This window comes from Mustela nigripes, chromosome 3 (genome assembly GCF_022355385.1).
Source record: "Mustela nigripes isolate SB6536 chromosome 3, MUSNIG.SB6536, whole genome shotgun sequence".
NCBI lineage: Eukaryota > Metazoa > Chordata > Mammalia > Carnivora > Mustelidae > Mustela > Mustela nigripes.
In genome coordinates, this window is record NC_081559.1 from 23,163,526 (window position 1) to 23,175,864 (window position 12,339).

The 12,339-nt window shown below is 37.0% G+C and overlaps 1 pseudogene; it reads left to right on the plus strand.

Annotated features, from left to right (window-relative positions):
• The first annotated feature begins 6,432 nt into the window (after positions 1-6,432).
• On the plus strand, positions 6,433-6,529 carry LOC132014643 (small nucleolar RNA U3; annotated as a pseudogene).
• Positions 6,530-12,339: the final 5,810 nt, after the last annotated feature.

Consider the following 12,339-nt stretch of genomic DNA (forward strand, 5'->3'; position numbering starts at 1 on the left):
ATTTATAAGTAAATAAAAATCTTACTGCAGGATCCTTTTATCATAGTAAGCTCACTTCTTAAAGCAAAAGTATATTAGGAATATTTTAAAAACCAGTCTGTAGCTATAATCAGGAACCAGGAAGCATGGTAAAATAGACCACAATTGGTAAAGCAGGACTTGGTTACCTAGCATTGGGGCAGGATCAGACAGGCTAAGAATCTCTGGGCATCATACTTCCTGGTTGTAAGAATACAAGCCAATCGTAGGAGCTCAGCGCAGGGCCCAGAGCAGGATGAATGAGTGGGAGAGGTCAGGACCAAGTTGGAAAACAAATGCAAGAGAAAAATACTTGATTTGTGACTCTTTCATGAAGCCAAGATACAAGGAGTTCTGAAACGCAATAAAATTTTATCACTATGTGTGAAACAGCCTAGATTAATAATTTACATTAGTTAAACCTCTTTTGGCATTAACTGGAAATGTATTTGTGATGATTGACATCAGAGTTCATTCTTTTCATAGATTAAAAAATTATAGAATTGGTATGACAAACTATACAGATATCTTTCATTGTTCCTGAAATATAAGGATAAATTATAGTGTATTATTATTATAGCCAATAAAGGAACTTCACTCATAAGACAACCACATTTCAGAATCTTATCGATTAGTTTTAAGAAATACTTCTGAAAGTAGTTAAGTAAGCAAAGGTATAACTATATGCTCTAGATTTCCCTTACATTTAATGATACTATTGGTAGAACACCTAAGATGAAGTGTAGAAAAATAAATTCATTCATTCATTCAGCCATAACTCCATCAAATAGGAGGTGTGGTTTGGAGACACAGATTTGAGGTCATTAGCCAGTGCAGCTGTGGATCCTAGAAAAAAATTGCACCATAGTTTCAGCTCAGACAAATTTTAAAACCAATAGTGTTAATGCTACTAACAGTTTAAGTAAAGTGGAGATTGAGAATTGATCTGTGGATTTAGCAACATGAGGATTTTTAGCAGCTTTGTTAGGAATAATCATTTCTTTCTAGTCGTGGGGGGCAAAAGACTGGTTGGAGTAAGTTCAAGAGAGAGGGGGCAGAAGTGAGAGGCTGCAGATGTATTCAACACTTCCAAGGACTTTGTCTAAAAAGGGAAGGAGAAAAATGGGACACTAGATAGGGTACATCAGTTCCTAAAAGAGCTTTTTAAAGTGGGAGAATAACAGCCTGTTTGAATGCAGATAAAAAATATCCAGAGCAGGGGGAAAAATTGGTGATACAGGCAAGAGAGAGAACAACCACTGGGATGATATCCCTGAGGAGGCAGCAGAGGACTGGCTCTAGGTCCGAAGTGGGAGAGCTGGTCCCCATTGGGAGACCAGACAGTAATAGCAGAAAAGACTCTCAATAATAGTTGTGAATAAATTTTAAAATGTTTAGTAGGTTCTTTCTCAGAATTTTATTATTTTTGAAAGATTTTCTTTTTAACTAATCTCTATACCAAATGTGGGGCTTGGACTCAACCCTGAGATCAAGAATCACATGCTCTACCAACTGAGCCAGCCAGGCACCCTAGTTCTTTCTTGGGATTTTAATGTCTCACTGTCCTCTTGTATGTGTCTCTATATTCCAGCTTGTTCTTTTGTAAAAGAGGCAATTTAAAATATAATTCAGAGTTAGTGTGAGCATCTGAAAGGAATGAACTTTCACCCTTTCAACTTTCATTAAGGTTTATGGGACATGTACTTAGACTGTGTGAAAGGCAAATTGCTTTTCGTCTGATACTTCTGCAAACTACCCTGAAATTAAGACATCGTTAATGAAATATCCAATAACAGAAAGACACAGAGATTCACTCTTTTCTGGAATGTTCTTCACAATAGTTCAGGGGATCCTGAAACAAGTAGGAAAATAATTTTCTCCCAAGATTATAATTATTTATGCCTTTTTATCCAACAGACTGCATGACCACGTGTCGATGGATAACATGTTCTTAATAAGCATGTAGTGCATTGTTACCAAAAAGATAAGCATTGCACCACTACATGAGAGAAAAGATCTTGTATCTTGGAACTTTTCAGTGAGGACTGTAGGATCATTTCCTCCCATGTGAATCGCTTTGACATTTACAGAGTTCATGGAAGCAAGAGAAAGGTAAGGCCCATTATTGTAAAAGGAAAATGCCATAACTCTCATGGAATGTCCCTGGATTTCTGCCATACAGAGGAAGGAACTTGCAGTGGATGGCAATAAGGAATAAATGTCACTCGTGTGATGAGTAGCTAACCAAGCCACTTAAGGTTTACAGTCATGAAGGCAATGAAGTGTCAGTCTCTGCACAGTTTGGGTTCCGATGCTAGTAGCCCTGACTATGTTCTATCATCATCTACGCAATTCATGATCCAAAGGGATTAAGAGACTCAAGCCATTCCTTTGCTCACTCCCGAAAGAGTAAAACAGACACTGGTAAATATTTGTTTAAGAAAGATCCTTTCTGATAAGCAAACTGGATGCCTTTTCAGAGGAACCACAGAAGTAGGATTAGAATTGTCTGGGTGGACTAGAGGAGGTGGTTAGAGAAGGGAAGTTGGGTGTTACCATGGAAGTCTGGAATCCTGCTCTACTGGTGGGTTAGCCTCTGCCACTTTGGAATCTTTTAATTGCCACAAAGCCCCATTTCTGGTTAAACACAATGGAACTCATTTTGAAAGGAGGAGAGAGAAAAGACAAAGAACAGAGAAGTAGCTTTCCTATTCAGGGAAAATGGTAGGCAGCTAACACTTCAGAGCCTGGGAAAAGGTTTTACAATCCCTGGGACTTAAAGGTTAGCAGGGCCCCTGTACAGTGTCATACGTTCTTCGAGAGAATGAAAATATAGTATCTGAAACCTCAATAAGGCACGTGAAAAGACCCAATATATTCGGAATTACCAATTCTATAGCTCAGGCCACTACATTAAGAAAAAATGGAGAGAGGAGGGACTGTCTCAAGTTTCCTAGTTATGCATGGCATTTCTGGCTTAAAAAAAAAAATCAATGTTTTACACCCCCCCCCTTTTTATTACAACCATTTACCTATTTGTCAAAGCATTCCTAGCCCACAGTCCAGGCTAGACAGATTGTGCTTAGTTGAGTGCCACTGGCTAAATTTAACACCCTGGCTTTCTTGTTCTTGAGTATGAAGGAGAATAGCAATCAGAGGTGCTCTGCTCTAGTTCTTTTTAATCTGTTTTTAATTATAGTATAAACACAATACACACACCAATGGGGTGATTTCCATGGATTGTTCTGGCAGATATCAGCTGGTTTCTAATTGAAGGACTTATTTTCTTCCTTTCTTCATTCAAACCCTTTTTTTTTTCCCTGAAGGAACACTTTATTTGAAAGGCCATTGTCCATATTATGAATTACTATTTTTAGGTAGGCAAGAAGTTTTAAATTTAGAACAAGCAAGATAAGGCAAGGACTATCTCTTTTTGTAAAAATGATACAAAGATGGAGAAATAAGTAATGATTTTTATACTTTTTTCAAAAACGATTTTTGAAATAATTTACCTCTTATGTTTTGGAAAATCTGTATTTCATGATGATGAGGAAAAATTAAACTGTAATATTAAACAAGTACAATAAGCAAATAACATGGGCTCAAATTCCATGATTTTTTATTTCATTGTAGATAGGAACTTCCCCCTTGTTTCTATATTATTGTAATTATTATAGCAGTATTACTATTATTATTACTTTAAATATGTATATTTTAATTTTAAAAATACTTTTATATTAATATTTTATTTTATCTGTATAAACATATAAGTTCTCATTATTCCCACTTGATAAAGAAACAATTGAGACTTGGAGATCAAATGACTTGCCAAAGGTCAGAGAGTTAATAATAAGTGGAAGAGTCAGAATGTGAATGTAAGACTTCCAGCTCCAAATTTAGTCATCTTTATGCTACAAACACTGTAGAATTCTCAGTAATCTTCATTTTCATATTTTTCTCCAAGTTCCATACTCTTGTTATCATATACAAAAAGTAAATAGATGAATCTTGGGTTAATATTTCATTAAGGCTACATATATTAGCTATCTCCTTTATATAGGCCTCTCATCAAATATTTCTGAAGTCTTTCAGGCAAAAATTTAACTTATTCAGTTAGGATGTTTTTTTCACAGGCTACTCACTCTATCTAGACCTTGATTTCCAAATCTACAAAATGGGAATGATAACTGTTAACTCTTAGAATTATTTAGATATGATTGAAACAAATATATCTTCATTCTTATGCTTTATTTTTCATTAGAAATGAATCGCAAGCATTTACTAATTTAATTTTTTATTTTGTAAAGAGTTGACAAGATTATATTAGATTATATTGCAAATGTCATTAATAGTCTAGGCTCAGAGCATCTGGGTGGTTTAGTCAGTTGAACATTTGACTCTTGATTTCAGCTCCTGTCATGATCCCCTTGTTGGATCCAGCCCCTCAGGCTCTGCTCTCAGTAGGCTTAAGATTCTCTCCCTCTCTCTCATCTCCTCTCCTGGCTTGTACACCTGCTCGTTATCTTTCTCTCAAATAAATAAATCTTAAAAAAAAAAAAAAAAAAAAGAAGTCTAGGCTCTCATCCAAATAACTTGGAGGTAAGTTTAGAAAGATTCATAGGGAAATATTTTTCAAAGATGAAAAGAAACAACACGAGAGAATAAAGGAATTCCTTGTTTTTCTACCATGTGACAATTAGGAAGGGTTAGCAAACATTTACATTTTTTAAGAATAATTATATTTTGGGATGTTGCGAAATTTCTGACTTAGCTTGACCTTTTGGTGTTTGAGTTTGTCTGCTTTTGGCATAAGATAATTTCCTGACTTAAAAGACATCAGGCAGTTCTTTCCAATGAACATTTTAATTATTCAAGTTGCATAAATGACTTGAAAACATATGGAATCAATTTCTAACACAATAGTCATTGGTTAAAAAATTGTGAGAAAAACGTTTTTGCTATAAATGAATTTAAGTTTCTTGAACTTCAAATTTCACGGGCTTGAAGGCAGGCAGATTCCCAATAGACCTTAAGCAATTCAAATAGAGTTGACCGTAATCCCAGTGCTAATATGAACTGTTTCTCGTACTATTAGCTTATACTGTGATCAGTTTGTATCTACACAATATATTTAATTTTATCATTGCCCTTTCCTTATCCCCTAAAACACATTCATATCATTCTTGAAACTGATGCCAGAATTCTACAAGATAAATCGTACATGCTACAATCCATAGAATATCAAAGAGCTAAAATATGTGATTTGTGCTGATGTTCATTTTGCATGGACTTTTAATGAAAAAGAAAATAGTTCATTTGATAATTAAACCAAATTGTGATGGCCACGGTTTAATAACTCACCAGTATTTACTGTGCTTCAAATTTCTCCAGTATATGATTTTACTACTTGTCTTCTAAGTATAAATTCCAAGTCATTGGGAGCTACAACCCTGCTGTTTTCCCACTTATTTTTCTGTCATTTCACTTAATACCACTGAGCATCATGTGGATTGCGTGGGATTATTGCACTTGGTATGAAAAAGCTAGTGGGAGGACAGCAACAGTTATGTTGAAATCAAAGTCTGGCATAAATGCAAAACCATCTTCCAATTCTCTCCCATTTCCATTTTGGCCCTACTATCATATATTATTGCTAACACTGATTTTGTTATCACTCTGAGTGATTTAATTCTGCAACACATTAATTTTAAAAATCATTATATTTCAATTGGTTTATCCTTAGAACTTTAGTAGAAAATGCATCATCAGATTTGAAATGGTGAGAGCAAAGCAAGGTTGACCATTATGTTACTCACTGGTCACCAAACTCCCCACTATAAAGATTTAGTCCATTGATTTCTCAGGGTGGATAGGAATAGAAGTGTCCACAGGATTAAGACTCATTTTGTATTGTTCGTTTGCATTTACAGTTGATTCTTATTGTTTTCAGATTCCATATTTATGAGTTTGCCTCCCCACTAAAATTTATCTGTAATCCAAAAATCAGTACTCACAGTGCTTTGTGATCACTTTTGGACGTGCGCAGAACAGGAACAAATGGGAGTTCCCAAAAAGCATATCCCTAGCTGAGGTGGAAAAAGTGATATCCTGCCTTCTTAACATCAGCTGTCGTTTTGTAAATATGCATCCTTTTCGTGATCTATTTAGTGTCACATTTTCTACATTTTTGTGTTTTGCTGTGGTTTCACGTTTAAAATGACCGACCCGCACGCATAGTGATGAAGGGCCATCTACCGTTCCTAAATGCAAGATGGCTATGATGTGCCTCTGGAGAAAGTACATGTTTTAGATAAGCTTCATTCTAACCGGGGTTATCGTGCTGTTGGCTATAAGTTCAATGTTAATGAATCAACAATAATATTAAACAAGATGTCTTTAAACAGAAACGTACCAAAGACTATACTTTCAGGGATCATTTCTATAGTTTGTCATAAACAGAAACATACCAAAAAACAAGGGTATATATTAATTGGTTGATGAAAATGCAATGAAGCTTGTAGGAACCTAACCTTGTATTCTCCCTAGGAGCAATGGATTAGTATTCTTGGCAATGTTATCGGACGGAAATGCCACAAATAAGGAGAATTTATCCTATATAGGACATTTCATCATCTGGAAAAAGGGACACATAAGAGTTTAGAGGAAGATATTACTATATGTAAGTTTTTTAATGAGATGCTATGCCCATCATACCCTCCCTTTTAAAAAAATTATGACTTTTAATTGCTTTTTTTAAAAAGGCAGTTCTTAGTTATTATTTTACGTTGGTAGGGTGTCACCTGCTGCTCTTTCCTAATCTAAAGCTCAGCAGAGTGACTTATTCCGAGTCCGCTGGAAGCTAGCTGGTGGTCGTGGCACTTGAGTGCCCAGGAGTGCCCTGCAGTCTTCCAGACTGGCCACATCACGAATATGACAAGCACACTGCTACCTGCAGCAGGAAGAACATAAATAGATCTAAATTCAAGCTTTACCCATTCATGCTTATACAATCTAGAATGAGTTCTATACCTTTCTGAGTTTCTCTTTCTCTCTTCTTCTGTAAAATGAAGACAATAATACCAGTTTACAAAGGAAATACTTTTCGTTACTAAAACCATTATCTAGAAACCCATAGCCATGGAAGAACCTTGCGGGTGAGATGGGTGGGGAACCAAGCCGCTCCGCATTTGCCCCAGTTCTGTCTTTCTGGGAGGTTGTCTCTCTTTTACTACCACGGCTAACATCTGGGATCTTCTCAGGCCTAACTTGTAATTCGTAGTAGTTAAATCAGAAATCTGCAGCATGTAAACGGGGCTTTTCTTGTGCTTTTGTCTTTTCCGTCCTTGTGGCCTTTTTAATTTTTTTTCCTTATTATTTAGTAAAGTCCCTTTAAAATCAGCAACCTAGAAAAAAACAAAGTTCCCGTTGTGCTAATGAATCTAATGTGAGATTTCTGGCCACATTAAGAATAGAGCTGGAAGTAGAAGGTAGACATAATATTGAGGGTAGCAATGTTAATGGGGTGACGCCCAAGAAACATTAGGGAACAAAGTTGAATTTTTTCATTAGGCATAATTTCCTACTAGTAAGAATATGCCAGTGGTTGTCACAGGGACTGGCTATAACAATAGATATAAAAGTGTTCAGTACAGGAATATGGCACATCCTTCTGAAACGTTTTGACAAGTTTAAATACGTATGCTAAAGTTAGATATTTAAAAAATTTTTTTGTAAGAAACCAAATTGTACTAGAAAAAAGGAGAGTGATAAGATAATTTAAAAAGTGACACTGATTCCATCTATTGAGTTCAAGACAGAGAAAGTAATATAATCATATAACTTCTTAATGAAATCTGTGGTGAGGATAATTATCCCTGTTTTACCAGAGGCAAAGAGATGTGTGTACATTTCCAAATCATGGGTAGAGTTTAAATTAGGACTGAAAACTTTCAGTTTCCATACATAACCAATACTAAATGAAACTTGTTGTGTGAATTAATGTTGTTGGTTGAATTCTACTGCTCCCTCAAATATGTCACATTTCGTAATTTTTAAGTCTCAAAGAAATCTGTTTGTGCTCATTGCAAGACAATAAAGAAAAATACTTCTGTAAATAGTGTTAAATGACTCCTGCTGGCTGGTGGAATCAGGGAAAAGGGAATGTTAGCCACCAATTTATTTCCCGATTCAGAAAATGACTCACTGTGGAACTTCGTGAACGTTGCTTAACCTTTCAGCATTCCAGTTTCTACAGCTGAGAAACAGGGATAGTATTTGTCCCACCTTAGAATGGTAAATGCTCTAAAAGAAAAAAAAAAATTAATCTCATATCAAGGGACAGTAAAGCTGGTTTTTCATGTACTTGAGATATCACTGACACATTCACAAAACAGTTTCTGCCAAAGTTGTATGGTTAATGCTTCCAGATCACCTCCCTAAAACACCACATTGTGCACTGAACTCTTTTTATCCTGCCCTGAATCAGAATGGTAATTGCCGTGGGGTGTGTTCAACATGACTGATGAGACGCATCCCGCAGCCTGGATCACCGCCTATGCCAGAGAGCTTTCCGCATGGTTGTCAGGGAAGACAAAACTCAACAGAAGGAGAAAGATCCATACGGTGGGAATAAACTTTCTCCTTGAATTTTGATTCTGGAAAATATGATGAAAATTATGAATGAGCCAATTTCATTTGCAGTCTTCCTGCCATAATGTACAACTGTTCTGTTTCCCTCATATTCTGGATACCATAACTTAGGAATAAGATGAACATGTCCTCTCTTGTGCTTATTTTCTCCTTCCCCTCCTTATAAATTTGGCTTTCTTTTGTTTCTAAAGAACAATTATTTACAATAGTTAGCTCAGGATCTTCTGGTCGCTGTCGCTTGACAAATTGATATTTTTGCCCCTTATTCTCCCACCTGGGAATTATTGGAGTTCATGAAACTAAAATCCCTGTCTCCCTTCAACTTTTCTTCTTGATCATCTATTGCTTACATGGAGTTTTAGTTTTAAGTGACAAATTCCAGTATACCTTAACTAGGTTGAGACAGAATGTTATGACCACCAAGAGACAACAAGCAGGCACTAGCAAACCTCATGCTCTCTCCTTTGGCTAAAGTCCTCCTATATGGAGGGTAGAAATGACACCAAAAATAGGTGTATGGAATAGGTACAGAATTCACACACACATGCACATGCACACGCACATGCGCGCACACACACAAACACACACACAGCCAATGGGGCTGTCAAACACAACTGGACAACATCAGGACTCCAAATTGAAAAGCAGTGGAGAGAAATAAAGCTGTTTAGAAAATAATTAAGATTTCACATTATGGGGGCACCTGGGTGGCTCAGTGGGTTAAGCCGCTGCCTTCGGCTCAGGTCGTGATCTCAGGGTCCTGGGATCGAGTCCCGCATCGGGCTCTCTGCTCAGCAGGGAGCCTGCTTCCTCCTCTCTCTGCCTGCCTCTCTGCCTACTTGTGATCTCTCTCTGTCAAATAAATAAATAAAATCTTAAAAAAAAAAAAAGATTTCACATTATGAAAGCAAAGCAGACTTTTCCAAATGTAAAGTTGTACTTTAAAGGGAAAAGAATAGAGTGACTTTCTGAAACACCATGTGCCCATTGCACAAAAGAACGTTTTCTAATTTTATATTGAGCTGCAATTTAATGCCACTGCTTTCAACGCACTGTGACTAGCCTTGTCTATAAATAAACTAGATTTGGATTTTGAAAATTTGGGTTCACAGCCCGTCCCTGCATGTCAAAGCAGAGTTGCTAATGTTCGTATGTATTATCTAAGCATAAATGTTAAATCCGATATGTGACTAGAAGTAAATAAAATGGATGGTCATTGTATAGTGAGCACACTATCAAGGTGTTTAGATGTTGTTAACATGACGTCACGTACCCAGAACACATAGACAAAGCTTCAAGGGCAAGGATTGTTGTTCCATGCCAGGATTTTCCAACCCGTTTGCCTTAAAACATATGAGATATTATTTTGTACTGCCAAAAAGTTTCATGTTTTGAGAATTGCTGCTTACTATGTACACCCTTCTCTTGGAAACTCATAATATATATTAGTCTATGAAATAATCCAAAATTATGTGAAGGCAGTAACTTTCTTTAACTCAGCCTTCCCCAGAATTACTTGAGCAAGGACCGTCTTTTATGTTTTTTATTTTTCTGGGAATATCTAATAGAAGCTCTCAGACCCTCGGAGACAGTTTGGAAAACATATATTCTATAATTGAGATTTCAATCCCCTAAATGTAGGTTGAACTTCTGACTCTAGTCTTTCACTGGTGATTGCTTCAACACATTCTAAACTGTATATTTAAATTTTAAATGCAACTAACTTCCCTATTAGCAGAGACCTATTTTAGGCGTGACCTGGGAAAGGATTAACTACGATTCCTTTTTCTTCTGAATCTTCCTTTAGAGAATTTGTGGGCAAGCAGTTTCCTCATTTTGATGGTGAGCAAGCAGAAAGTATTTGTGTAATTGAATCAGTGTATACCAATATCAGAAACTTCTATTTTCTACAATAAAGAGTATTCCAAATGGCAAAAAGAAAGGCCTGATGAAGTTATTTTTCCCTTCCTTTTTACATATTCTTTTAAAAGAGTATCTGCCAAAGACAAAAAGAAAAAGACTGAAGCATCTCATCTGCTTATCATGTTTATCTGCCAGTCCTGTGCTTTGAGCACAGAACTGTCCCAACCACACACGTGTCTCTGGAGATGTGAATTAACAGTGAATTTCGGCTGCAGGAGCTGGAATGTGGTCTAGCAATTCTCTTAAAAAAATAAAAAGAAAAGTACATAAAGTTCATACATACTTTCCTTGATGAATATTAGCGTGTTTTGTTTTTCCTCTCCCCACTCCTTCCCTATCCAATCTCTCCTTTTTCAGAATAACTGAGGTTTCTCTCTTAGTTTTGGTATTAAGCATGAGTTTGCTTTCAGTGTTTCAGAAAGAATCATAGAATCTCAAAAGTCCATTTTTCACATAAATTGTCCTCCTCCAAACTCAAATCCTTCCTTCCACAGATACATGCACTTTATTAAATGACACTTGTGTGTTTTGGAGGTCTGTTCAGTGGAGTAGTGACATTCTCAAGAGTTTCAGCCCCTATTTTATTTTATTTTATTTTTTTAAGATTTTATTTATTTATTTATTAGGCAGAGAGAGAGAGAGAAAGCACAAACAGGGGAAGCAGCAGAGCGAAAAGGAGCCAAATGCAGGGCTTGATCCCAAGACCCTGGGATTATGACCCAAGCAGAAGGCAGATCTTAACCAACGGAGCCCCCCCAGGCACCCCTCAGTCCCTGTCTTAAAGGTGGAGGACAGAACATGGAGACCAGGTGACTTAGCGTTGTCATATAGTGAGTCACCAACTTCCCTGCCAGAACGAGGCATTTTCTCTATCCATACACACAAAACTTTTTTTTTCTTTTCTGTTTTTGTCATGAACTTTGTAACCATCATCAAATATGTTTAGATGAGTTAGAGGAACACACACACACACACCCACCCACACACACACACACATGTCTTTGTAACACTGCAGCATTGTCCTTGAATTTTTATGATCATTCAGTTAGCATTTGTACCAGGTCAGTGTTAGTTTCCCTGTTATGCAAATCCACACCCATACTAAGAGACTCTAGGTTAGGAACACAGTGATAATATGACTACTTGGTTTCGGTGTTTGTGCCTAAGAAGCCCCGGGTCATTTCCAGAAAAAAAATGAAAGAGGACAGCCTCACCAGTGAAAATGAGCACTGTCACTACCCCCCACTTGCACCCACTTCTCTCTCTCTCTCAGTAATGAAGAAAAAGAGCAACCATGGAAAAGGGTCAAGAGAATGTGCAGTTATGGAATATCAACAATAGACAATGAATTAATTCTCCATTAAGTCAAGAAAGTTGTAAAAACTAAATTTTCGATGCAATGAATAAGCGGCTTCATGAGAATTCTGGGTGCTTAGGAAGAGGGAGTACACCGAGATTAAGAGACATGTCATCTCCATGACAGCTAGGGCCACCCTGCCCCTTGAAATTTAGATGATGCTTGTGTAAAATCCCACAATTTCAAGGCCTGTATACGTCAAGGACTGCTCCTGTCATTTCCATGGAGTAAAAGCTGCCTCTGTTTCTGGGCTCCTATGACCCTACTGTGGCCCCTGCTAAGCACAGAGATAATATTCAGCCCTTCTCAGATTTCCACCAAACACCTCCTCCCGTAAGAGATGGATGGATGGGACCAAGCATATGGGTGGGGCTAGGGAGGAGTTTTTAATA